Raw genomic sequence first — 27,681 nt, forward strand, 5'->3', positions numbered from 1 at the left:
GAACACGCCAGCAGTTCTTATCGACGACGAGTGTTGATGACATAGCCGATCCGAAAACCTTGATCCACGGGGAAGCGATCCAGCAGGGTTGCCAGTGGTGGTCAAAGTCTTCACCGTGACAGCTGACGAAACGTGTTGGCGAGTCGTTGCATTCCCGTGCTTCCAAAGTATACATGGCGCCAAGCTGGAGACATGAGTAACCTGGGCAAAGAAACGGACGAAATTGAAGAGCCGCATCACGTAGCTGCTCCCACGCCCACTGAACAGTTGCGGAACACGCCAGCAGTTCTTATCGACGACGAGTGTTGATGACATAGCCGATCCGGAAGCCTTGATCCACGGGGAAGCGATCCAGCAGGGTTGCCAGTGGTGGTCAAAGTCTTCACCGTGACAGCTGACGAAACGTGTTGGCGAGTCGTTGCATTCCCGTGCTTCCAAAGTATACATGCCGGCGCCAAGCTGGAGACATGAGTAACCTGGGCAAAGAAACGGACGAAATTGAAGAGCCGCATCACGTAGATGCTCCCACGCCCACTGAACAGTTCCGGAACACGCCAGCAGTTCTTATCGACGACGAGTGTTGATGACATAGCCGATCCGAAAACCTTGATCCACGGGGAAGCGATCCAGCAGGGTTGCCAGTGGTGGTCAAAGTCTTCACCGTGACAGCTGACGAAACGTGTTGGCGAGTCGTTGCGTTCCCGTGCTTCCAAAGTATACATGGCGCCAAGCTGGAGACATGAGTAACCTGGGCAAAGAAACGGACGAAATTGAAGAGCCGCATCACGTAGCTGCTCCCACGCCCACTGAACAGTTCCGGAACACGCCAGCAGTTCTTATCGACGACGAGTGTTGATGACATAGCCGATCCGAAAACCTTGATCCACGGGGAAGCGATCCAGCAGGGTTGCCAGTGGTGGTCAAAGTCTTCACCGTGACAGCTGACGAAACGTGTTGGCGAGTCGTTGCATTCCCGTGCTTCCAAAGTATACATGGCGCCAAGCTGGAGACATGAGTAACCTGGGCAAAGAAACGGACGAAATTGAAGAGCCGCATCACGTAGCTGCTCCCACGCCCACTGAACAGTTCCGGAACACGCCAGCAGTTCTTATCGACGACGAGTGTTGATGACATAGCCGATCCGGATGCCTTGATCCACGGGGAAGCGATCCAGCAGGGTTGCCAGTGGTGGTCAAAGTCTTCACCGTGACAGCTGACGAAACGTGTTGGCGAGTCGTTGCATTCCCGTGCTTCCAAAGTATACATGCCGGCGCCAAGCTGGAGACATGAGTAACCTGGGCAAAGAAACGGACGAAATTGAAGAGCCTCATCACGTAGCTGCTCCCACGCCCACTGAACAGCTCCGGAACACGCCAGCAGTTATCGACGACGAGTGTTGATGACATAGCCGATCCGGAAGCCTTGATCCACGGGGAAGCGATCAAGCAGGGTTGCCAGTGGAGGTCAAAGTCTTCACCGTGACAGCTGACGAAACGTGTTGGCGAGTCGTTGCATTCCCGTGCTTCCAAAGTATACATTCCGGCGCCAAGCTGGAGACATGAGTAACCTGGGCAAAGAAACGGACGAAATTGAAGAGCCGCATCACGTAGCTGCTCCCACGCCCACTGAACAGTTCCGGAACACGCCAGCAGTTATCGACGACGAGTGTTGATGACATAGCCGATCCGGAAGCCTTGATCCACGGGGAAGCGATCCAGCAGGGTTGCCAGTGGTGGTCAAAGTCTTCACCGTGACAGCTGACGGAACGTGTTGGCGAGTCGTTGCATTCCCGTGCTTCCAAAGTATACATGCCGGCGCCAAGCTGGAGACATGAGTAACCTGGGCAAAGAAACGGACGAAATTGAAGAGCCGCATCACGTAGCTGCTCCCACGCCCACTGAACAGTTCCGGAACACGCCAGCAGTTCTTATCGACGACGAGTGTTGATGACATAGCCGATCCGAAAACCTTGATCCACGGGGAAGCGATCCAGCAGGGTTGCCAGTGGTGGTCAAAGTCTTCACCGTGACAGCTGACGAAACGTGTTGGCGAGTCGTTGCATTCCCGTGCTTCCAAAGTATACATGGCGCCAAGCTGGAGACATGAGTAACCTGGGCAAAGAAACGGACGAAATTGAAGAGCCGCATCACGTAGCTGCTCCCACGCCCACTGAACAGTTCCGGAACACGCCAGCAGTTCTTATCGACGACGAGTGTTGATGACATAGCCGATCCGGATGCCTTGATCCACGGGGAAGCGATCCAGCAGGGTTGCCAGTGGTGGTCAAAGTCTTCACCGTGACAGCTGACGAAACTTGTTGGCGAGTCGTTCCATTCCCGTGCTTCCAAAGTATACATGCCGGCGCCAAGCTGGAGACATGAGTAACCTGGGCAAAGAAACGGACGAAATTGAAGAGCCGCATCACGTAGCTGCTCCCACGCCCACTGAACAGTTCCGCAACACGCCAGCAGTTATCGACGACGAGTGTTGATGACATAGCCGATCCGGAAGCCTTGATCCACGGGGAAGCGATCCAGCAGGGTTGCCAGTGGTGGTCAAAGTCTTCACCGTGACAGCTGACGAAACGTGTTGGCGAGTCGTTGCATTCCCGTCCTTCCAAAGTATACATGCTGGCGCCAAGCTGGAGACATGAGTAGCCTGGGCAAAGAAACGGACGAAACTGAAGAGCCGCATCACGTAGCTGCTCCCACGCCCACTGAACAGTTCCGGAACACGCCAGCAGTTCTTATCGACGACGAGTGTTGATGACATAGCCGATCCGAAAACCTTGATCCACGGGGAAGCGATCCAGCAGGGTTGCCAGTGGTGGTCAAAGTCTTCACCGTGAGTGCGGACGAAACGTGTTGGCGAGTCGTTGCATTCCCGTGCTTCCAAAGTATACATGGCGCCAAGCTGGAGACATGACTAACCTGGGCAAAGAAACGGACGAAATTGAAGAGCCGCATCACGTAGCTGCTCCCACGCCCACTGAACAGTTGCGGAACACGCCAGCAGTTCTTATCGACGACGAGTGTTGATGACATAGCCGATCCGGATGCCTTGATCCACGGGGAAGCGATCCAGCAGGGTTGCCAGTGGTGGTCAAAGTCTTCACCGTGACAGCTGACGAAACGTGTTGGCGAGTCGTTGCATTCCCGTGCTTCCAAAGTATACATGCCGGCGCCAAGCTGGAGACATGAGTAACCTGGGCAAAGAAACGGACGAAATTGAAGAGCCGCATCACGTAGCTGCTCCCACGCCCACTGAACAGTTCCGGAACACGCCAGCAGTTATCGACGACGAGTGTTGATGACATAGCCGATCCGGAAGCCTTGATCCACGGGGAAGCGATCCAGCAGGGTTGCCAGTGGTGGTCAAAGTCTTCACCGTGACAGCTGACGAAACGTGTTGGCGAGTCGTTGCATTCCCGTGCTTCCAAAGTATACATGCCGGCGCCAAGCTGGAGACATGAGTAACCTGGGCAAAGAAACGGACGAAATTGAAGAGCCGCATCACGTAACTGCTCCCACGCCCACTGAACAGTTCCGGAACACGCCAGCAGTTATCGACGACGAGTGTTGATGACATAGCCGATCCGGAAGCCTTGATCCACGGGGAAGCGATCCAGCAGGGTTGCCAGTGGTGGTCAAAGTCTTCACCGTGACAGCTGACGAAACGTGTTGGCGAGTCGTTGCATTCCCGTGCTTCCAAAGTATACATGCCGGCGCCAAGCTGGAGACATGAGTAACCTGGGCAAAGAAACGGACGAAATTGAAGAGCCGCATCACGTAGCTGCTCCCACGCCCACTGAACAGTTCCGGAACACGCCAGCAGTTCTTATCGACGACGAGTGTTGATGACATAGCCGATCCGAAAACCTTGATCCACGGGGAAGCGATCCAGCAGGGTTGCCAGTGGTGGTCAAAGTCTTCACCGTGACTGCTGACGAAACGTGTTGGCGAGTCGTTGCATTCCCGTGCTTCCAAAGTATACATGGCGCCAAGCTGGAGACATGAGTAACCTGGGCAAAGAAACGGACGAAATTGAAGAGCCGCATCACGTAGCTGCTCCCACGCCCACTGAACAGTTCCGGAACACGCCAGCAGTTCTTATCGACGACGAGTGTTGATGACATAGCCGATCCGGATGCCTTGATCCACGGGGAAGCGATCCAGCAGGGTTGCCAGTGGTGGTCAAAGTCTTCACCGTGACAGCTGACGAAACTTGTTGGCGAGTCGTTGCATTTCCGTGCTTCCAAAGTATACATGCCGGCGCCAAGCTGGAGACATGAGTAACCTGGGCAAAGAAACGGACGAAATTGAAGAGCCGCATCACGAGCTGCTCCCACGCCCACTGAACAGTTCCGGAACACGCCAGCAGTTATCGACGACGAGTGTTGATGACATAGCCGATCCGGAAGCCTTGATCCACGGGGAAGCGATCCAGCAGGGTTGCCAGTGGTGGTCAAAGTCTTCACCGTGACAGCTGACGAAACGTGTTGGCGAGTCGTTGCATTCCCGTCCTTCCAAAGTATACATGCCGGCGCCAAGCTGGAGACATGAGTAACCTGGGCAAAGAAACGGACGAAATTGAAGAGCCGCATCACGTAGCTCCTCCCACGCCCACTGAACAGTTCCGGAACACGCCAGCAGTTCTTATCGACGACGAGTGTTGATGACATAGCCGATCCGAAAACCTTGATCCACGGGGAAGCGATCCAGCAGGGTTGCCAGTGGTGGTCAAAGTCTTCACCGTGACAGCTGACGAAACGTGTTGGCGAGTCGTTGCATTCCCGTCCTTCCAAAGTATACATGCCGGCGCCAAGCTGGAGACATGAGTAACCTGGGCAAAGAAACGGAGGAAATTGAAGAGCCGCATCACGTAGCTGCTCCCACGCCCACTGAACAGTTCCGGAACACGCCAGCAGTTCTTATCGACGACGAGTGTTGATGACATAGCCGATCCGAAAACCTTGATCCACGGGGAAGCGATCCAGCAGGGTTGCCAGTGGTGGTCAAAGTCTTCACCGTGACAGCTGACGAAACGTGTTGGCGAGTCGTTGCATTCCCGTGCTTCCAAAGTATACATGGCGCCAAGCTGGAGACATGAGTAACCTGGGCAAAGAAACGGACGAAATTGAAGAGCCGCATCACGTAGCTGCTCCCACGCCCACTGAACAGTTCCGGAACACGCCAGCAGTTCTTATCGACGACGAGTGTTGATGACATAGCCGATCCGGATGCCTTGATCCACGGGGAAGCGATCCAGCAGGGTTGCCAGTGGTGGTCAAAGTCTTCACCGTGACAGCTGACGAAACGTGTTGGCGAGTCGTTGCATTCCCGTGCTTCCAAAGTATACATGCCGGCGCCAAGCTGGAGACATGAGTAACCTGGGCAAAGAAACGGACGAAATTGAAGAGCCGCATCACGTAGCTGCTCCCACGCCCACTGAACAGTTCCGGAACACGCCAGCAGTTATCGACGACGAGTGTTGATGACATAGCCGATCCGGAAGCCTTGATCCACGGGGAAGCGATCCAGCAGGGTTGCCAGTGGTGGTCAAAGTCTTCACCGTGACAGCTGACGAAACGTGTTGGCGAGTCGTTGCATTCCCGTCCTTCCAAAGTATACATGCTGGCGCCAAGCTGGAGACATGAGTAGCCTGGGCAAAGAAACGGACGAAATTGAAGAGCCGCATCACGTAGCTGCTCCCACGCCCACTGAACAGTTCCGGAACACGCCAGCAGTTCTTATCGACGACGAGTGTTGATGACATAGCCGATCCGAAAACCTTGATCCACGGGGAAGCGATCCAGCAGGGTTGCCAGTGGTGGTCAAAGTCTTCACCGTGAGTGCGGACGAAACGTGTTGGCGAGTCGTTGCATTCCCGTGCTTCCAAAGTATACATGGCGCCAAGCTGGAGACATGACTAACCTGGGCAAAGAAACGGACGAAATTGAAGAGCCGCATCACGTAGCTGCTCCCACGCCCACTGAACAGTTGCGGAACACGCCAGCAGTTCTTATCGACGACGAGTGTTGATGACATAGCCGATCCGGATGCCTTGATCCACGGGGAAGCGATCCAGCAGGGTTGCCAGTGGTGGTCAAAGTCTTCACCGTGACAGCTGACGAAACGTGTTGGCGAGTCGTTGCATTCCCGTGCTTCCAAAGTATACATGCCGGCGCCAAGCTGGAGACATGAGTAACCTGGGCAAAGAAACGGACGAAATTGAAGAGCCGCATCACGTAGCTGCTCCCACGCCCACTGAACAGTTCCGGAACACGCCAGCAGTTATCGACGACGAGTGTTGATGACATAGCCGATCCGGAAGCCTTGATCCACGGGGAAGCGATCCAGCAGGGTTGCCAGTGGTGGTCAAAGTCTTCACCGTGACAGCTGACGAAACGTGTTGGCGAGTCGTTGCATTCCCGTGCTTCCAAAGTATACATGCCGGCGCCAAGCTGGAGACATGAGTAACCTGGGCAAAGAAACGGACGAAATTGAAGAGCCGCATCACGTAACTGCTCCCACGCCCACTGAACAGTTCCGGAACACGCCAGCAGTTATCGACGACGAGTGTTGATGACATAGCCGATCCGGAAGCCTTGATCCACGGGGAAGCGATCCAGCAGGGTTGCCAGTGGTGGTCAAAGTCTTCACCGTGACAGCTGACGAAACGTGTTGGCGAGTCGTTGCATTCCCGTGCTTCCAAAGTATACATGCCGGCGCCAAGCTGGAGACATGAGTAACCTGGGCAAAGAAACGGACGAAATTGAAGAGCCGCATCACGTAGCTGCTCCCACGCCCACTGAACAGTTCCGGAACACGCCAGCAGTTCTTATCGACGACGAGTGTTGATGACATAGCCGATCCGAAAACCTTGATCCACGGGGAAGCGATCCAGCAGGGTTGCCAGTGGTGGTCAAAGTCTTCACCGTGACTGCTGACGAAACGTGTTGGCGAGTCGTTGCATTCCCGTGCTTCCAAAGTATACATGGCGCCAAGCTGGAGACATGAGTAACCTGGGCAAAGAAACGGACGAAATTGAAGAGCCGCATCACGTAGCTGCTCCCACGCCCACTGAACAGTTCCGGAACACGCCAGCAGTTCTTATCGACGACGAGTGTTGATGACATAGCCGATCCGGATGCCTTGATCCACGGGGAAGCGATCCAGCAGGGTTGCCAGTGGTGGTCAAAGTCTTCACCGTGACAGCTGACGAAACTTGTTGGCGAGTCGTTGCATTCCCGTGCTTCCAAAGTATACATGCCGGCGCCAAGCTGGAGACATGAGTAACCTGGGCAAAGAAACGGACGAAATTGAAGAGCCGCATCACGAGCTGCTCCCACGCCCACTGAACAGTTCCGGAACACGCCAGCAGTTATCGACGACGAGTGTTGATGACATAGCCGATCCGGAAGCCTTGATCCACGGGGAAGCGATCCAGCAGGGTTGCCAGTGGTGGTCAAAGTCTTCACCGTGACAGCTGACGAAACGTGTTGGCGAGTCGTTGCATTCCCGTCCTTCCAAAGTATACATGCCGGCGCCAAGCTGGAGACATGAGTAACCTGGGCAAAGAAACGGAGGAAATTGAAGAGCCGCATCACGTAGCTCCTCCCACGCCCACTGAACAGTTCCGGAACACGCCAGCAGTTCTTATCGACGACGAGTGTTGATGACATAGCCGATCCGAAAACCTTGATCCACGGGGAAGCGATCCAGCAGGGTTGCCAGTGGTGGTCAAAGTCTTCACCGTGACAGCTGACGAAACGTGTTGGCGAGTCGTTGCATTCCCGTGCTTCCAAAGTATACATGGCGCCAAGCTGGAGACATGAGTAACCTGGGCAAAGAAACGGACGAAATTGAAGAGCCGCATCACGTAGCTGCTCCCACGCCCACTGAACAGTTCCGGAACACGCCAGCAGTTCTTATCGACGACGAGTGTTGATGACATAGCCGATCCGGATGCCTTGATCCACGGGGAAGCGATCCAGCAGGGTTGCCAGTGGTGGTCAAAGTCTTCACCGTGACAGCTGACGAAACGTGTTGGCGAGTCGTTGCATTCCCGTGCTTCCAAAGTATACATGCCGGCGCCAAGCTGGAGACATGAGTAACCTGGGCAAAGAAACGGACGAAATTGAAGAGCCGCATCACGTAGCTGCTCCCACGCCCACTGAACAGTTCCGGAACACGCCAGCAGTTATCGACGACGAGTGTTGATGACATAGCCGATCCGGAAGCCTTGATCCACGGGGAAGCGATCCAGCAGGGTTGCCAGTGGTGGTCAAAGTCTTCACCGTGACAGCTGACGAAACGTGTTGGCGAGTCGTTGCATTCCCGTGCTTCCAAAGTATACATTCCGGCGCCAAGCTGGAGACATGAGTAACCTGGGCAAAGAAACGGACGAAATTGAAGAGCCGCATCACGTAGCTGCTCCCACGCCCACTGAACAGTTCCGGAACACGCCAGCAGTTATCGACGACGAGTGTTGATGACATAGCCGATCCGGAAGCCTTGATCCACGGGGAAGCGATCCAGCAGGGTTGCCAGTGGTGGTCAAATTCTTCACCGTGACAGCTGACGAAACGTGTTGGCGAGTCGTTGCATTCCCGTGCTTCCAAAGTATACATGCCGGCGCCAAGCTGGAGACATGAGTAACCTGGGCAAAGAAACGGACGAAATTGAAGAGCCGCATCACGTAGCTGCTCCCACGCCCACTGAACAGTTCCGGAACACGCCAGCAGTTCTTATCGACGACGAGTGTTGATGACATAGCCGATCCGAAAACCTTGATCCACGGGGAAGCGATCCAGCAGGGTTGCCAGTGGTGGTCAAAGTCTTCACCGTGACAGCTGACGAAACGTGTTGGCGAGTCGTTGCATTCCCGTGCTTCCAAAGTATACATGCTGGCGCCAAGCTGGTGACATGAGTAACCTGGGCAAAGAAACGGACGAAATTGAAGAGCCGCATCACGTAGCTGCTCCCACGCCCACTGAACAGTTCCGGAACACGCCAGCAGTTCTTATCGACGACGAGTGTTGATGACATAGCCGATCCGAAAACCTTGATCCACGGGGAAGCGATCCAGCAGGGTTGCCGGTGGTGGTCAAAGTCTTCACCGTGACAGCTGACGAAACGTGTTGGCGAGTCGTTGCATTCCCGTGCTTCCAAAGTATACATGGCGCCAAGCTGGAGACATGAGTAACCTGGGCAAAGAAACGGACGAAATTGAAGAGCCGCATCACGTAGCTGCTCCCACGCCCACTGAACAGTTGCGGAACACGCCAGCAGTTCTTATCGACGACGAGTGTTGATGACATAGCCGATCCGGATGCCTTGATCCACGGGGAAGCGATCCAGCAGGGTTGCCAGTGGTGGTCAAAGTCTTCACCGTGACAGCTGACGAAACGTGTTGGCGAGTCGTTGCATTCCCGTGCTTTCAAAATATACATGGCGCCAAGCTGGAGACATGAGTAACCTGGGCAAAGAAACGGACGAAATTGAAGAGCCGCATCACGTAGCTGCTCCCACGCCCACTGAACAGTTCCGGAACACGCCAGCAGTTCTTATCGACGACGAGTGTTGATGACATAGCCGATCCGGATGCCTTGATCCACGGGGAAGCGATCCAGCAGGATTGCCAGTGGTGGTCAAAGTCTTCACCGTGACAGCTGACGAAACGTGTTGGCGAGTCGTTGCATTCCCGTCCTTCCAAAGTATACATGCCGGCGCCAAGCTGGAGACATGAGTAACCTGGGCAAAGAAACGGACGAAATTGAAGAGACGCATCATGTAGCTGCTCCCACGCCCACTGAACAGTTCCGGAACACGCCAGGAGTTCTTATCGACGACGAGTGTTGATGACATAGCCGATCCGGATGCCTTGATCCACGGGGAAGCGATCCAGCAGGGTTGCCAGTGGTGGTCAAAGTCTTCACCGTGACAGCTGACGAAACGTGTTGGCGAGTCGTTGCGTTCCCGTGCTTCCAAAGTATACATGGCGCCAAGCTGGAGACATGAGTAACCTGGGCAAAGAAACGGACGAAATTGAAGAGCCGCATCACATAGCTGCTCCCACGCCCACTGAACAGTTCCGGAACACGCCAGCAGTTCTTATCGACGACGAGTGTTGATGACATAGCCGATCCGAAAACCTTGATCCACGGGGAAGCGATCCAGCAGGGTTGCCAGTGGTGGTCAAAGTCTTCACCGTGACAGCTGACGAAACGTGTTGGCGAGTCGTTGCATTCCCGTCCTTCCAAAGTATACATGCCGGCGCCAAGCTGGAGACATGAGTAACCTGGGCAAAGAAACGGAGGAAATTGAAGAGCCGCATCACGTAGCTGCTCCCACGCCCACTGAACAGTTCCGGAACACGCCAGCAGTTCTTATCGACGACGAGTGTTGATGACATAGCCGATCCGAAAACCTTGATCCACGGGGAAGCGATCCAGCAGGGTTGCCAGTGGTGGTCAAAGTCTTCACCGTGACAGCTGACGAAACGTGTTGGCGAGTCGTTGCATTCCCGTGCTTCCAAAGTATACATGGCGCCAAGCTGGAGACATGAGTAACCTGGGCAAAGAAACGGACGAAATTGAAGAGCCGCATCACGTAGCTGCTCCCACGCCCACTGAACAGTTCCGGAACACGCCAGCAGTTCTTATCGACGACGAGTGTTGATGACATAGCCGATCCGGATGCCTTGATCCACGGGGAAGCGATCCAGCAGGGTTGCCAGTGGTGGTCAAAGTCTTCACCGTGACAGCTGACGAAACTTGTTGGCGAGTCGTTGCATTCCCGTGCTTCCAAAGTATACATGCCGGCGCCAAGCTGGAGACATGAGTAACCTGGGCAAAGAAACGGACGAAATTGAAGAGCCGCATCACGTAGCTGCTCCCACGCCCACTGAACAGTTCCGGAACACACCAGCAGTTATCGACGACGAGTGTTAATGACATAGCCGATCCGGAAGCCTTGATCCACGGGGAAGCGATCCAGCAGGGTTGCCAGTGGTGGTCAAAGTCTTCACCGTGACAGCTGACGAAACGTGTTGGCGAGTCGTTGCATTCCCGTCCTTCCAAAGTATACATGCCGGCGCCAAGCTGGAGACATGAGTAACCTGGGCAAAGAAACGGACGAAATTGAAGAGCCGCATCACGTAGCTGCTCCCACGCCCACTGAACTGTTCCGGAACACGCCAGCAGTTCTTATCGACGACGAGTGTTGATGACATAGCCGATCCGAAAACCTTGATCCACGGGGAAGCGATCCAGCAGGGTTGCCAGTGGTGGTCAAAGTCTTCACCGTGACAGCTGACGAAACGTGTTGGCGAGTCGTTGCATTCCCGTCCTTCCAAAGTATACATGCCGGCGCCAAGCTGGAGACATGAGTAACCTGGGCAAAGAAACGGAGGAAATTGAAGAGCCGCATCACGTAGCTGCTCCCACGCCCACTGAACAGTTCCGGAACTCGCCAGCAGTTCTTATCGACGACGAGTGTTGATGACATAGCCGATCCGAAAACCTTGATCCACGGGGAAGCGATCCAGCAGGGTTGCCAGTGGTGGTCAAAGTCTTCACCGTGACAGCTGACGAAACGTGTTGGCGAGTCGTTGCATTCCCGTCCTTCCAAAGTATACATGCCGGCGCCAAGCTGGAGACATGAGTAACCTGGGCAAAGAAACGGAGGAAATTGAAGAGCCGCATCACGTAGCTGCTCCCACGCCCACTGAACAGTTCCGGAACACGCCAGCAGTTCTTATCGACGACGAGTGTTGATGACATAGCCGATCCGAAAACCTTGATCCACGGGGAAGCGATCCAGCAGGGTTGCCAGTGGTGGTCAAAGTCTTCACCGTGACAGCTGACGAAACGTGTTGGCGAGTCGTTGCATTCCCGTCCTTCCAAAGTATACATGCCGGCGCCAAGCTGGAGACATGAGTAACCTGGGCAAAGAAACGGAGGAAATTGAAGAGCCGCATCACGTAGCTGCTCCCACGCCCACTGAACAGTTCCGGAACACGCCAGCAGTTCTTATCGACGACGAGTGTTGATGACATAGCCGATCCGAAAACCTTGATCCACGGGGAAGCGATCCAGCAGGGTTGCCAGTGGTGGTAAAAGTCTTCACCGTGACAGCTGACGAAACGTGTTGGCGAGTCGTTGCGTTCCCGTGCTTCCAAAGTATACACGGCGCCAAGCTGGAGACATGAGTAACCTGGGCAAAGAAACGGACGAAATTGAAGAGCCGCATCACGTAGCTGCTCCCACGCCCACTGAACATTTCCGGAACACGCCAGCAGTTCTTATCGACGACGAGTGTTGATGACATAGCCGATACGGATGCCTTGATCCACGGGGAAGCGATCCAGCAGGGTTGCCAGTGGTGGTCAAAGTCTTCACCGTGACAGCTGACGAAACGTGTTGGCGAGTCGTTGCATTCCCGTGCTTCCAAAGTATACATGGCGCCAAGCTGGAGACATGAGTAACCTGGGCAAAGAAACGGACGAAATTGAAGAGCCGCATCACGTAGCTGCTCCCACGCCCACTGAACAGTTCCGGAACACGCCAGCAGTTCTTATCGACGACGAGTGTTGATGACATAGCCGATCCGGATGCCTTGATCCACGGGGAAGCGATCCAGCAGGGTTGCCAGTGGTGGTCAAAGTCTTCACCGTGACAGCTGACGAAACTTGTTGGCGAGTCGTTGCATTCCCGTGCTTCCAAAGTATACATGCCGGCGCCAAGCTGGAGACATGAGTAACCTGGGCAAAGAAACGGACGAAATTGAAGAGCCGCATCACGTAGCTGCTCCCACGCCCACTGAACAGTTCCGGAACACGCCAGCAGTTATCGACGACGAGTGTTGATGACATAGCCGATCCGGAAGCCTTGATCCACGGGGAAGCGATCCAGCAGGGTTGCCAGTGGTGGTCAAAGTCTTCACCGTGACAGCTGACGAAACGTGTTGGCGAGTCGTTGCATTCCCGTCCTTCCAAAGTATACATGCCGGCGCCAAGCTGGAGACATGAGTAACCTGGGCAAAGAAACGGACGAAATTGAAGAGCCGCATCACGTAGCTGCTCCCACGCCCACTGAACAGTTCCGGAACACGCCAGCAGTTCTTATCGACGACGAGTGTTGATGACATAGCCGATCCGAAAACCTTGATCCACGGGAAAGCGATCCAGCAGGGTTGCCAGTGGTGGTCAAAGTCTTCACCGTGACAGCTGACGAAACGTGTTGGCGAGTCGTTGCATTCCCGTCCTTCCAAAGTATACATGCCGGCGCCAAGCTGGAGACATGAGTAACCTGGGCAAAGAAACGGAGGAAATTGAAGAGCCGCATCACGTAGCTGCTCCCACGCCCACTGAACAGTTCCGGAACACGCCAGCAGTTCTTATCGACGACGAGTGTTGATGACATAGCCGATCCGAAAACCTTGATCCACGGGGAAGCGATCCAGCAGGGTTGCCAGTGGTGGTCAAAGTCTTCACCGTGACAGCTGACGAAACGTGTTGGCGAGTCGTTGCATTCCCGTCCTTCCAAAGTATACATGCCGGCGCCAAGCTGGAGACATGAGTAACCTGGGCAAAGAAACGGAGGAAATTGAAGAGCCGCATCACGTAGCTGCTCCCACGCCCACTGAACAGTTCCGGAACACGCCAGCAGTTCTTATCGACGACGAGTGTTGATGACATAGCCGATCCGAAAACCTTGATCCACGGGGAAGCGATCCAGCAGGGTTGCCAGTGGTGGTCAAAGTCTTCACCGTGACAGCTGACGAAACGTGTTGGCGAGTCGTTGCATTCCCGTCCTTCCAAAGTATACATGCCGGCGCCAAGCTGGAGACATGAGTAACCTGGGCAAAGAAACGGAGGAAATTGAAGAGCCGCATCACGTAGCTGCTCCCACGCCCACTGAACAGTTCCGGAACACGCCAGCAGTTCTTATCGACGACGAGTGTTGATGACATAGCCGATCCGAAAACCTTGATCCACGGGGAAGCGATCCAGCAGGGTTGCCAGTGGTGGTAAAAGTCTTCACCGTGACAGCTGACGAAACGTGTTGGCGAGTCGTTGCGTTCCCGTGCTTCCAAAGTATACACGGCGCCAAGCTGGAGACATGAGTAACCTGGGCAAAGAAACGGACGAAATTGAAGAGCCGCATCACGTAGCTGCTCCCACGCCCACTGAACAGTTCCGGAACACGCCAGCAGTTCTTATCGACGACGAGTGTTGATGACATAGCCGATACGGATGCCTTGATCCACGGGGAAGCGATCCAGCAGGGTTGCCAGTGGTGGTCAAAGTCTTCACCGTGACAGCTGACGAAACGTGTTGGCGAGTCGTTGCATTCCCGTGCTTCCAAAGTATACATGGCGCAAAGCTGGAGACATGAGTAACCTGGGCAAAGAAACGGACGAAATTGAAGAGCCGCATCACGTAGCTGCTCCCACGCCCACTGAACAGTTCCGGAACACGCCAGCAGTTCTTATCGACGACGAGTGTTGATGATATAGCCGATCCGTAAGCCTTGATCCACGGGGAAGCGATCCAGCAGGGTTCCCAGTGGTGGTCAAAGTCTTCACCGTGACACCTGATAAAACGTGTTGGCGAGTCGTTGCATTCCCGTGCTTCCAAAGTATACATGGCACCAAGCTGGAGACATGAGTAACCTGGGCAAAGAAACGGACGAAATTGAAGAGCCGCATCACGTAGCTGCTCCCATGCCCACTGAACAGTTCCGGAACACGCCAGCAGTTCTTATCGACGACGAGTGTTGATGACATAGCCGATCCGAAAACCTTGATCCACGGGGAAGCGATCCAGCAGGGTTGCCAGTGGTGGTCAAAGTCTTCACCGTGACAGCTGACGAAACGTGTTGGCGAGTCGTTGCATTCCCGTGCTTCCAAAGTATACATGGCGCCAAGCTGGAGACATGAGTAACCTGGGCAAAGGAACGGACGAAATTGAAGAGCCGCATCACGTAGCTGCTCCCACGCCCACTGAACAGTTCCGGAACACGCCAGCAGTTCTTATCGACGACGAGTGTTGATGACATAGCCGATCCGGAAGCCTTGATCCACGGGGAAGCGATCCAGCAGGGTTGCCAGTGGTGGTCAAAGTCTTCACCGTGACAGCTGACGAAACGTGTTGGCGAGTCGTTGCATTCCCGTGCTTCCAAAGTATACATGCCGGCGCCAAGCTGGAGACATGAGTAGCCTGGGCAAAGAAACGGACGAAATTGAAGAGCCGCATCACGTAGCTGCTCCCACGCCCACTGAACAGTTCCGGAACACGCCAGCAGTTCTTATCGACGACGAGTGTTGATGACATAGCCGATCCGAAAACCTTGATTCAAGGGGAAGCGATCCAGCAGGGTTGCCAGTGGTGGTCAAAGTCTTCACCGTGACAGCTGACGAAACGTGTTGGCGAGTCGTTGCATTCCCGTGGTTCCAAAGTATACATGGCGCCAAGCTGGAGACATGAGTAACCGGGGCAAAGAAACGGGCGAAATTGAAGAGCCGCATCACGTAGCTGCTCCCACGCCCACTGAACAGTTCCGGAACACGCCAGCAGTTCTTATCGACGACGAGTGATGATGACATAGCCGATCCGGATGCCTTGATCCACGGGGAAGCTATCCAGCAGGGTTGCCAGTGGTGGTCAAAGTCTTCACCGTGACAGCTGACGAAACGTGTTGGCGAGTCGTTGCATTCCCGTGCTTCCAAAGTATACATGCCGGCGCCAAGCTGGAGACATGAGTAACCTGGGCAAAGAAACGGACGAAATTGAAGAGCCGCATCACGTAGCTGCTCCCACGCCCACTGAACAGTTCCGGAACACGCCAGCAGTTATCGATGACGAGTGTTGATGACATAGCCGATCCGGAAGCCTTGATCCACGGGGAAGCGATCCAGCAGGGTTGCCAGTGGTGGTCAAAGTCTTCACCGTGACAGCTGACGAAACGTGTTGGCGAGTCGTTGCATTCCCGTGCTTTCAAAATATACATGGCGCCAAGCTGGAGACATGAGTAACCTGGGCAAAGAAACGGACGAAATTGAAGAGCCGCATCACGTAGCTGCTCCCACGCCCACTGAACAGTTCCGGAACACGCCAGCAGTTCTTATCGACGACGAGTGTTGATGACATAGCCGATCCGGATGCCTTGATCCACGGGGAAGCGATCCAGCAGGATTGCCAGTGGTGGTCAAAGTCTTCACCGTGACAGCTGACGAAACGAGTTGGCGAGTCGTTGCATTCCCGTCCTTCCAAAGTATACATGCCGGCGCCAAGCTGGAGACATGAGTAACCTGGGCAAAGAAACGGACGAAATTGAAGAGACGCATCACGTAGCTGCTCCCACGCCCACGGAACAGTTCCGGAACACGCCAGCAGTTCTTATCGACGACGAGTGTTGATGACATAGCCGATCCGGATGCCTTGATCCAAGGGGAAGCGATCCAGCAGGGTTGCCAGTGGTGGTCAAAGTCTTCACCGTGACAGCTGACGAAACGTGTTGGCGAGTCGTTGCGTTCCCGTGCTTCCAAAGTATACATGGCGCCAAGCTGGAGACATGAGTAACCTGGGCAAAGAAACGGACGAAATTGAAGAGCCGCATCACGTAGCTGCTCCCACGCCCACTGAACAGTTCCGGAACACGCCAGCAGTTCTTATCGACGACGAGTGTTGATGACATAGCCGATCCGAAAACCTTGATCCACGGGGAAGCGATCCAGCAGGGTTGCCAGTGGTGGTCAAAGTCTTCACCGTGACAGCTGACGAAACGTGTTGGCGAGTCGTTGCATTCCCGTCCTTCCAAAGTATACATGCCGGCGCCAACCTGGAGACATGAGTAACCTGGGCAAAGAAACGGAGGAAATTGAAGAGCCGCATCACGTAGCTGCTCCCACGCCCACTGAACAGTTCCGGAACACGCCAGCAGTTCTTATCGACGACGAGTGTTGATGACATAGCCGATCCGAAAACCTTGATCCACGGGGAAGCGATCCAGCAGGGTTGCCAGTGGTGGTCAAAGTCTTCACCGTGACAGCTGACGAAACGTGTTGGCGAGTCGTTGCATTCCCGTGCTTCCAAAGTATACATGGCGCCAAGCTGGAGACATGAGTAACCTGGGCAAAGAAACGGACGAAATTGAAGAGCCGCATCACGTAGCTGCTCCCACGCCCACTGAACAGTTCCGGAACACGCCAGCAGTTCTTATCGACGACGAGTGTTGATGACATAGCCGATCCGGATGCCTTGATCCACGGGGAAGCGATCCAGCAGGGTTGCCAGTGGTGGTCAAAGTCTTCACCGTGACAGCTGACGAAACTTGTTGGCGAGTCGTTGCATTCCCGTGCTTCCAAAGTATACATGCCGGCGCCAAGCTGGAGACATGAATAACCTGGGCAAAGAAACGGTCGAAATTGAAGAGCCGCATCACGTAGCTGCTCCCACGCCCACTGAACAGTTCCGGAACACGCCAGCAGTTATCGACGACGAGTGTTGATGACATAGCCGATCCGGAAGCCTTGATCCACGGGGAAGCGATCCAGCAGGGTTGCCAGTGGTGGTCAAAGTCTTCACCGTGACAGCTGACGAAACGTGTTGGCGAGTCGTTGCATTCCCGTCCTTCCAAAGTATACATGCCGGCGCCAAGCTCGAGACATGAGTAACCTGGGCAAAGAAACGGACGAAATTGAAGAGCCGCATCACGTAGCTGCTCCCACGCCCACTGAACAGTTCCGGAACACGCCAGCAGTTCTTATCGACGACGAGTGTTGATGACATAGCCGATCCGAAAACCTTGATCCACGGGGAAGCGATCCAGCAGGGTTGCCAGTGGTGGTCAAAGTCTTCACCGTGACAGCTGACGAAACGTGTTGGCGAGTCGTTGCATTCCCGTCCTTCCAAAGTATACATGCCGGCGCCAAGCTGGAGACATGAGTAACCTGGGCAAAGAAACGGAGGAAATTGAAGAGCCGCATCACGTAGCTGCTCCCACGCCCACTGAACAGTTCCGGAACACGCCAGCAGTTCTTATCGACGACGAGTGTTGATGACATAGCCGATCCGAAAACCTTGATCCACGGGGAAGCGATCCAGCAGGGTTGCCAGTGGTGGTCAAAATCTTCACCGTGACAGCTGACGAAACGTGTTGGCGAGTCGTTGCATTCCCGTCCTTCCAAAGTATACATGCCGGCGCCAAGCTGGAGACATGAGTAACCTGGGCAAAGAATCGGAGGAAATTGAAGAGCCGCATCACGTAGCTGCTCCCACGCCCACTGAACAGTTCCGGAACACGCCAGCAGTTCTTATCGACGACGAGTGTTGATGACATAGCCGATCCGAAAACCTTGATCCACGGGGAAGCGATCCAGCAGGGTTGCCAGTGGTGGTAAAAGTCTTCACCGTGACAGCTGACGAAACGTGTTGGCGAGTCGTTGCGTTCCCGTGCTTCCAAAGTATACACGGCGCCAAGCTGGAGACATGAGTAACCTGGGCAAAGAAACGGACGAAATTGAAGAGCCGCATCACGTAGCTGCTCCCACGCCCACTGAACAGTTCCGGAACACGCCAGCAGTTCTTATCGACGACGAGTGTTGATGACATAGCCGATACGGATGCCTTGATCCACGGGGAAGCGATCCAGCAGGGTTGCCAGTGGTGGTCAAAGTCTTCACCGTGACAGCTGACGAAACGTGTTGGCGAGTCGTTGCATTCCCGTGCTTCCAAAGTATACATGGCGCCAAGCTGGAGACATGAGTAACCTGGGCAAAGAAACGGACGAAATTGAAGAGCCGCATCACGTAGCTGCTCCCACGCCCACTGAACAGTTCCGGAACACGCCAGCAGTTCTTATCGACGACGAGTGTTGATGATATAGCCGATCCGTAAGCCTTGATCCACGGGGAAGCGATCCAGCAGGGTTCCCAGTGGTGGTCAAAGTCTTCACCGTGACACCTGACAAAACGTGTTGGCGAGTCGTTGCATTCCCGTGCTTCCAAAGTATACATGGCGCCAAGCTGGAGACATGAGTAACCTGGGCAAAGAAACGGACGAAATTGAAGAGCCGCATCACGTAGCTGCTCCCATGCCCACTGAACAGTTCCGGAACACGCCAGCAGTTCTTATCGACGACGAGTGTTGATGACATAGCCGATCCGGATGCCTTGATCCACGGGAAAGCGATCCAGCAGGGTTGCCAGTGGTGGTCAAAGTCTTCACCGTGACAGCTGACGAAACGTGTTGGCGAGCCGTTGCATTCCCGTGCTTCCAAAGTATACATGGCGCCAAGCTGGAGACATGAGTAACCTGGGCAAAGGAACGGACGAAATTGAAGAGCCGCATCACGTAGCTGCTCCCACGCCCACTGAACAGTTCCGGAACACGCCAGCAGTTCTTATCGACGACGAGTGTTGATGACATAGCCGATCCGGAAGCCTTGATCCACGGGGAAGCGATCCAGCAGGGTTGCCAGTGGTGGTCAAAGTCTTCACCGTGACAGCTGACGAAACGTGTTGGCGAGTCGTTGCATTCCCGTGCTTCCAAAGTATACATGCCGGCGCCAAGCTGGAGACATGAGTAGCCTGGGCAAAGAAACGGACGAAATTGAAGAGCCGCATCACGTAGCTGCTCCCACGCCCACTGAACAGTTCCGGAACACGCCAGCAGTTCTTATCGACGACGAGTGTTGATGACATAGCCGATCCGAAAACCTTGATTCAAGGGGAAGCGATCCAGCAGGGTTGCCAGTGGTGGTCAAAGTCTTCACCGTGACAGCTGACGAAACGTGTTGGCGAGTCGTTGCATTCCCGTGGTTCCAAAGTATACATGGCGCCGAGCTGGAGACATGAGTAACCGGGGCAAAGAAACGGGCGAAATTGAAGAGCCGCATCACGTAGCTGCTCCCACGCCCACTGAACAGTTCCGGAACACGCCAGCAGTTCTTATCGACGACGAGTGATGATGACATAGCCGATCCGGATGCCTTGATCCACGGGGAAGCTATCCAGCAGGGTTGCCAGTGGTGGTCAAAGTCTTCACCGTGACAGCTGACGAAACGTGTTGGCGAGTCGTTGCATTCCCGTGCTTCCAAAGTATACATGCCGGCGCCAAGCTGGAGACATGAGTAACCTGGGCAAAGAAACGGACGAAATTGAAGAGCCGCATCACGTAGCTGCTCCCACGCCCACTGAACAGTTCCGGAACATGCCAGCAGTTCTTATCGACGACGAGTGTTGATGACATAGCCGATCCGGATGCCTTGATCCACGGGGAAGCGATCCAGCAGGATTGCCAGTGGTGGTCAAAGTCTTCACCGTGACAGCTGACGAAACGTGTTGGCGAGTCGTTGCATTCCCGTCCTTCCAAAGTATACATGCCGGCGCCAAGCTGGAGACATGAGTAACCTGGGCAAAGAAACGGACGAAATTGAAGAGACGCATCACGTAGCTGCTCCCACGCCCACTGAACAGTTCCGGAACACGCCAGCAGTTCTTATCGACGACGAGTGTTGATGACATAGCCGATCCGGATGCCTTGATCCACGGGGAAGCGATCCAGCAGGGTTGCCAGTGGTGGTCAAAGTCTTCACCGTGACAGCTGACGAAACGTGTTGGCGAGTCGTTGCGTTCCCGTGCTTCCAAAGTATACATGGCGCCAAGCTGGAGACATGAGTAACCTGGGCAAAGAAACGGACGAAATTGAAGAGCCGCATCACGTAGCTGCTCCCACGCCCACTGAACAGTTCCGGAACACGCCAGCAGTTCTTATCGACGACGAGTGTTGATGACATAGCCGATCCGGATGCCTTGATCCACGGGGAAGCGATACAGCAGGGTTGCCAGTGGTGGTCAAAGTCTTCACCGTGACAGCTGACGAAACGTGTTGGCGAGTCGTTGCGTTCCCGTGCTTCCAAAGTATACACGGCGCCAAGCTGGAGACATGAGTAACCTGGGCAAAGAAACGGACGAAATTGAAGAGCCGCATCACGTAGCTGCTCCCACGCCCACTGAACAGTTCCGGAACACGCCAGCAGTTCTTATCGACGACGAGTGTTGATGACATAGCCGATCCGGATGCCTTGATCCACGGGGAAGCGATCCAGCAGGGTTGCCAGTGGTGGTCAAAGTCTTCACCGTGACAGCTGACGAAACGTGTTGGCGAGTCGTTGCATTCCCGTGCTTCCAAAGTATACATGGCGCCAAGCTGGAGACATGAGTAACCTGGGCAAAGAAACGGACGAAATTGAAGAGCCGCATCACGTAGCTGCTCCCACGCCCACTGAACAGTTCCGGAACACGCCAGCAGTTCTTATCGACGACGAGTGTTGATGATATAGCCGATCCGTAAGCTTTGATCCACGGGGAAGCGATCAGCAGGGTTGCCAGTGGTGGTCAAAGTCTTCACCGTGACACCTGACAAAACGTGTTGGCGAGTCGTTGCATTCCCGTGCTTCCAAAGTATACATGGCGCCAAGCTGGAGACATGAGTAACCTGGGCAAAGAAACGGACGAAATTGAAGAGCCGCATCACGTAGCTGCTCCCATGCCCACTGAACAGTTCCGGAACACGCCAGCAGTTCTTATCGACGACGAGTGTTGATGACATAGCCGATCCGGATGCCTTGATCCACGGGGAAGCGATCCAGCAGGGTTGCCAGTGGTGGTCAAAGTCTTCACCGTGACAGCTGACGAAACGTGTTGGCGAGTCGTTGCATTCCCGTGCTTCCAAAGTATACATGGCGCCAAGCTGGAGACATGAGTAACCTGGGCAAAGGAACGGACGAAATTGAAGAGCCGCATCGCGTAGCTGCTCCCACGCCCACTGAACAGTTCCGGAACACGCCAGCAGTTCTTATCGACGGCGAGTGTTGATGACATAGCCGATCCGAAAACCTTGATTCAAGGGGAAGCGATCCAGCAGGGTTGCCAGTGGTGGTCAAAGTCTTCACCGTGACAGCTGACGAAACGTGTTGGCGAGTCGTTGCATTCCCGTGGTTCCAAAGTATACATGGCGCCAAGCTGGAGACATGAGTAACCGGGGCAAAGAAACGGGCGAAATTGAAGAGCCGCATCACGTAGCTGCTCCCACGCCCACTGAACAGTTCCGGAACACGCCAGCAGTTCTTATCGACGACGAGTAATGATGACATAGCCGATCCGGATGCCTTGATCCACGGGGAAGCTATCCAGCAGGGTTGCCAGTGGTGGTCAAAGTCTTCACCGTGACAGCTGACGAAACGTGTTGGCGAGTCGTTGCATTCCCGTGCTTCCAAAGTATACATGCCGGCGCCAAGCTGGAGACATGAGTAACCTGGGCAAAGAAACAGACGAAATTGAAGAGCCGCATCACGTAGCTGCTCCCACGCCCACTGAACAGTTCCGGAACACGCCAGCAGTCATCGATGACGAGTGTTGATGACATAGCCGATCCGGAAGCCTTGATCCACGGGGAAGCGATCCAGCAGGGTTGCCAGTGGTGGTCAAAGTCTTCACCGTGACAGCTGACGAAACGTGTTGGCGAGTCGTTGCATACCCGTGCTTTCAAAATATACATGGCGCCAAGCTGGAGACATGAGTAACCTGGGCAAAGAAACGGACGAAATTGAAGAGCCGCATCACGTAGCTGCTCCCACGCCCACTGAACAGTTCCGGAACACGCCAGCAGTTCTTATCGACGACGAGTGTTGATGACATAGCCGATCCGGATGCCTTGATCCACGGGGAAGCGATCCAGCAGGATTGCCAGTGGTGGTCAAAGTCTTCACCGTGACAGCTGACGAAACGTGTTGGCGAGTCGTTGCATTCCCGTCCTTCCAAAGTATACATGCCGGCGCCAAGCTGGAGACATGAGTAACCTGGGCAAAGAAACGGACGAAATTGAAGAGACGCATCACGTAGCTGCTCCCACGCCCACTGAACAGTTCCGGAACACGCCAGCAGTTCTTATCGACGACGAGTGTTGATGACATAGCCGATCCGGATGCCTTGATCCACGGGGAAGCGATCCAGCAGGGTTGCCAGTGGTGGTCAAAGTCTTCACCGTGACAGCTGACGAAACGTGTTGGCGAGTCGTTGCGTTCCCGTGCTTCCAAAGTATACATGGCGCCAAGCTGGAGACATGAGTAACCTGGGCAAAGAAACGGACGAAATTGAAGAGCCGCATCACGTAGCTGCTCCCACGCCCACTGAACAGTTCCGGAACACGCCAGCAGTTCTTATCGACGACGAGTGTTGATGACATAGCCGATCCGGATGCCTTGATCCACGGGGAAGCGATCCAGCAGGGTTGCCAGTGGTGGTCAAAGTCTTCACCGTGACAGCTGACGAAACGTGTTGGCGAGTCGTTGCGTTCCCGTGCTTCCAAAGTATACACGGCGCCAAGCTGGAGACATGAGTAACCTGGGCAAAGAAACGGACGAAATTGAAGAGCCGCATCACGTAGCTGCTCCCACGCCCACTGAAAAGTTCCGGAACACGCCAGCAGTTCTTATCGACAACGAGTGTTGATGACATAGCCGATCCGGATGCCTTGATCCACGGGGAAGCGATCCAGCAGGGTTGCCAGTGGTGGTCAAAGTCTTCACCGTGACAGCTGACGAAACGTGTTGGCGAGTCGTTGCATTCCCGTGCTTCCAAAGTATACATGGCGCCAAGCTGGAGACATGAGTAACCTGGGCAAAGAAACGGACGAAATTGAAGAGCCGCATCACGTAGCTGCTCCCACGCCCACTGAACAGTTCCGGAACACGCCAGCAGTTCTTATCGACGACGAGTGTTGATGATATAGCCGATCCGTAAGCTTTGATCCACGGGGAAGCGATCAGCAGGGTTGCCAGTGGTGGTCAAAGTCTTCACCGTGACACCTGACAAAACGTGTTGGCGAGTCGTTGCATTCCCGTGCTTCCAAAGTATACATGGCGCCAAGCTGGAGACATGAGTAACCTGGGCAAAGAAACGGACGAAATTGAAGAGCCGCATCACGTAGCTGCTCCCATGCCCACTGAACAGTTCCGGAACACGCCAGCAGTTCTTATCGACGACGAGTGTTGATGACAGCCGATCCGGATGCCTTGATCCACGGGGAAGCGATCCAGCAGGGTTGCCAGTGGTGGTCAAAGTCTTCACCGTGACAGCTGACGAAACGTGTTGGCGAGTCGTTGCATTCCCGTGCTTCCAAAGTATACATGGCGCCAAGCTGGAGACATGAGTAACCTGGGCAAAGGAACGGACGAAATTGAAGAGCCGCATCACGTAGCTGCTCCCACGCCCACTGAACAGTTCCGGAACACGCCAGCAGTTCTTATCGACGACGAGTGTTGATGACATAGCCGATCCGAAAACCTTGATTCACGGGGAAGCGATCCAGCAGGGTTGCCAGTGGTGGTCAAAGTCTTCACCGTGACAGCTGACGAAACGTGTTGGCGAGTCGTTGCATTCCCGTGCTTCCAAAGTATACATGGCGCCAAGCTGGAGACATGAGTAACCGGGGCAAAGAAACGGGCGAAATTGAAGAGCCGCATCACGTAGCTGCTCCCACGCCCACTGAACAGTTCCGGAACACGCCAGCAGTTATCGATGACGAGTGTTGATGACATAGCCGATCCGGAAGCCTTGATCCACGGGGAAGCGATCCAGCAGGGTTGCCAGTGGTGGTCAAAGTCTTCACCGTGACAGCTGACGAAACGTGTTGGCGAGTCGTTGCATTCCCGTGCTTTCAAAATATACATGGCGCCAAGCTGGAGACATGAGTAACCTGTGCAAAGAAACGGACGAAATTGAAGAGCCGCATCACGTAGCTGCTCCCACGCCCACTGAACTGTTCCGGAACACGCCAGCAGTTCTTATCGACGACGAGTGTTGATGACATAGCCGATCCGAAAACCTTGATCCACGGGGAAGCGATCCAGCAGGGTTGCCAGTGGTGGTCAAAGTCTTCACCGTGACAGCTGACGAAACGTGTTGGCGAGTCGTTGCATTCCCGTCCTTCCAAAGTATACATGCCGGCGCCAAGCTGGAGACATGAGTAACCTGGGCAAAGAAACGGAGGAAATTGAAGAGCCGCATCACGTAGCTGCTCCCACGCCCACTGAACAGTTCCGGAACACGCCAGCAGTTCTTATCGACGACGAGTGTTGATGACATAGCCGATCCGAAAACCTTGATCCACGGGGAAGCGATCCAGCAGGGTTGCCAGTGGTGGTCAAAGTCTTCACCGTGACAGCTGACGAAACGTGTTGGCGAGTCGTTGCATTCCCGTGCTTCCAAAGTATACATGGCGCCAAGCTGGAGACATGAGTAACCTGGGCAAAGAAACGGACGAAATTGAAGAGCCGCATCACGTAGCTGCTCCCACGCCCACTGAACAGTTCCGGAACACGCCAGCAGTTCTTATCGACGACGAGTGTTGATGACATAGCCGATCCGGATGCCTTGATCCACGGGGAAGCGATCCAGCAGGGTTGCCAGTGGTGGTCAAAGTCTTCACCGTGACAGCTGACGAAACGTGTTGGCGAGTCGTTGCATTCCCGTGCTTCCAAACTATACATGCCGGCGCCAAGCTGGAGACATGAGTAACCTGGGCAAAGAAACGGACGAAATTGAAGAGCCGCATCACGTAGCTGCTCCCACGCCCACTGAACAGTTCCGGAACACGCCAGCAGTTATCGACGACGAGTGTTGATGACATAGCCGATCCGGAAGCCTTGATCCACGGGGAAGCGATCCAGCAGGGTTGCCAGTGGTGGTCAAAGTCTTCACCGTGACAGCTGTCGAAACGTGTTGGCGAGTCGTTGCATTCCCGTGCTTCCAAAGTATACATTCCGGCGCCAAGCTGGAGACATGAGTAACCTGGGCAAAGAAACGGACGAAATTGAAGAGCCGCATCACGTAGCTGCTCCCACGCCCACTGAACAGTTCCGGAACACGCCAGCAGTTATCGACGACGAGTGTTGATGACATAGCCGATCCGGAAGCCTTGATCCACGGGGAAGCGATCCAGCAGGGTTGCCAGTGGTGGTCAAATTCTTCACCGTGACAGCTGACGAAACGTGTTGGCGAGTCGTTGCATTCCCGTGCTTCCAAAGTATACATGCCGGCGCCAAGCTGGAGACATGAGTAACCTGGGCAAAGAAACGGACGAAATTGAAGAGCCGCATCACGTAGCTGCTCCTACGCCCACTGAACAGTACCGGAACACGCCAGCAGTTCTTATCGACGACGAGTGTTGATGACATAGCCGATCCGAAAACCTTGATCCACGGGGAAGCGATCCAGCAGGGTTGCCAGTGGTGGTCAAAGTCTTCACCGTGACAGCTGACGAAACGTGTTGGCGAGTCGTTGCATTCCCGTGCTTCCAAAGTATACATGGCGCCAAGGTGGAGACATGAGTAACCTGGGCAAAGAAACGGACGAAATTGAAGAGCCGCATCACGTAGCTGCTCCCACGCCCACTGAACAGTTCCGGAACACGCCAGCAGTTCTTATCGACGACGAGTGTTGATGACATAGCCGATCCGGATGCCTTGATCCACGGGGAAGCGATCCAGCAGGGTTGCCAGTGGTGGTCAAAGTCTTCACCGTGACAGCTGACGAAACTTGTTGGCGAGTCGTTCCATTCCCGTGCTTCCAAAGTATACATGCCGGCGCCAAGCTGGAGACATGAGTAACCTGGGCAAAGAAACGGACGAAATTGAAGAGCCGCATCACGTAGCTGCTCCCACGCCCACTGAACAGTTCCGGAACACGCCAGCAGTTATCGACGACGAGTGTTGATGACATAGCCGATCCGGAAGCCTTGATCCACGGGGAAGCGATCCAGCAGGGTTGCCAGTGGTGGTCAAAGTCTTCACCGTGACAGCTGACAAAACGTGTTGGCGAGTCGTTGCATTCCCGTCCTTCCAAAGTATACATGCTGGCGCCAAGCTGGAGACATGAGTAACCTGGGCAAAGAAACGGACGAAATTGAAGAGCCGCATCACGTAGCTGCTCCCACGCCCACTGAACAGTTCCGGAACACGCCAGCAGTTCTTATCGACGACGAGTGTTGATGACATAGCCGATCCGAAAACCTTGATCCACGGGGAAGCGATCCAGCAGGGTTGCCAGTGGTGGTCAAAGTCTTCACCGTGACAGCTGACGAAACGTGTTGGCGAGTCGTTGCATTCCCGTGCTTCCAAAGTATACATGGCGCCAAGATGGAGACATGAGTAACCTGGGCAAAGAAACGGACGAAATTGAAGAGCCGCATCACGTAGCTGCTCCCACGCCCACTGAACAGTTGCGGAACACGCCAGCAGTTCTTATCGACGACGAGTGTTGATGACATAGCCGATCCGGATGCCTTGATCCACGGGGAAGCGATCCAGCAGGGTTGCCAGTGGTGGTCAAAGTCTTCACCGTGACAGCTGACGAAACGTGTTGGCGAGTCGTTGCATTCCCGTGCTTCCAAAGTATACATGCCGGCGCCAAGCTGGAGACATGAGTAACCTGGGCAAAGAAACGGACGAAATTGAAGAGCCGCATCACGTAGCTGCTCCCACGCCCACTGAACAGTTCCGGAACACGCCAGCAGTTATCGACGACAAGTGTTGATGACATAGCCGATCCGGAAGCCTTGTTCCACGGGGAAGCGATCCAGCAGGGTTGCCAGTGGTGGTCAAAGTCTTCACCG

Source organism: Amblyomma americanum, chromosome 3 (assembly GCF_052857255.1).
Source record: "Amblyomma americanum isolate KBUSLIRL-KWMA chromosome 3, ASM5285725v1, whole genome shotgun sequence".
Taxonomy (NCBI): Eukaryota; Metazoa; Arthropoda; class Arachnida; order Ixodida; family Ixodidae; genus Amblyomma; species Amblyomma americanum.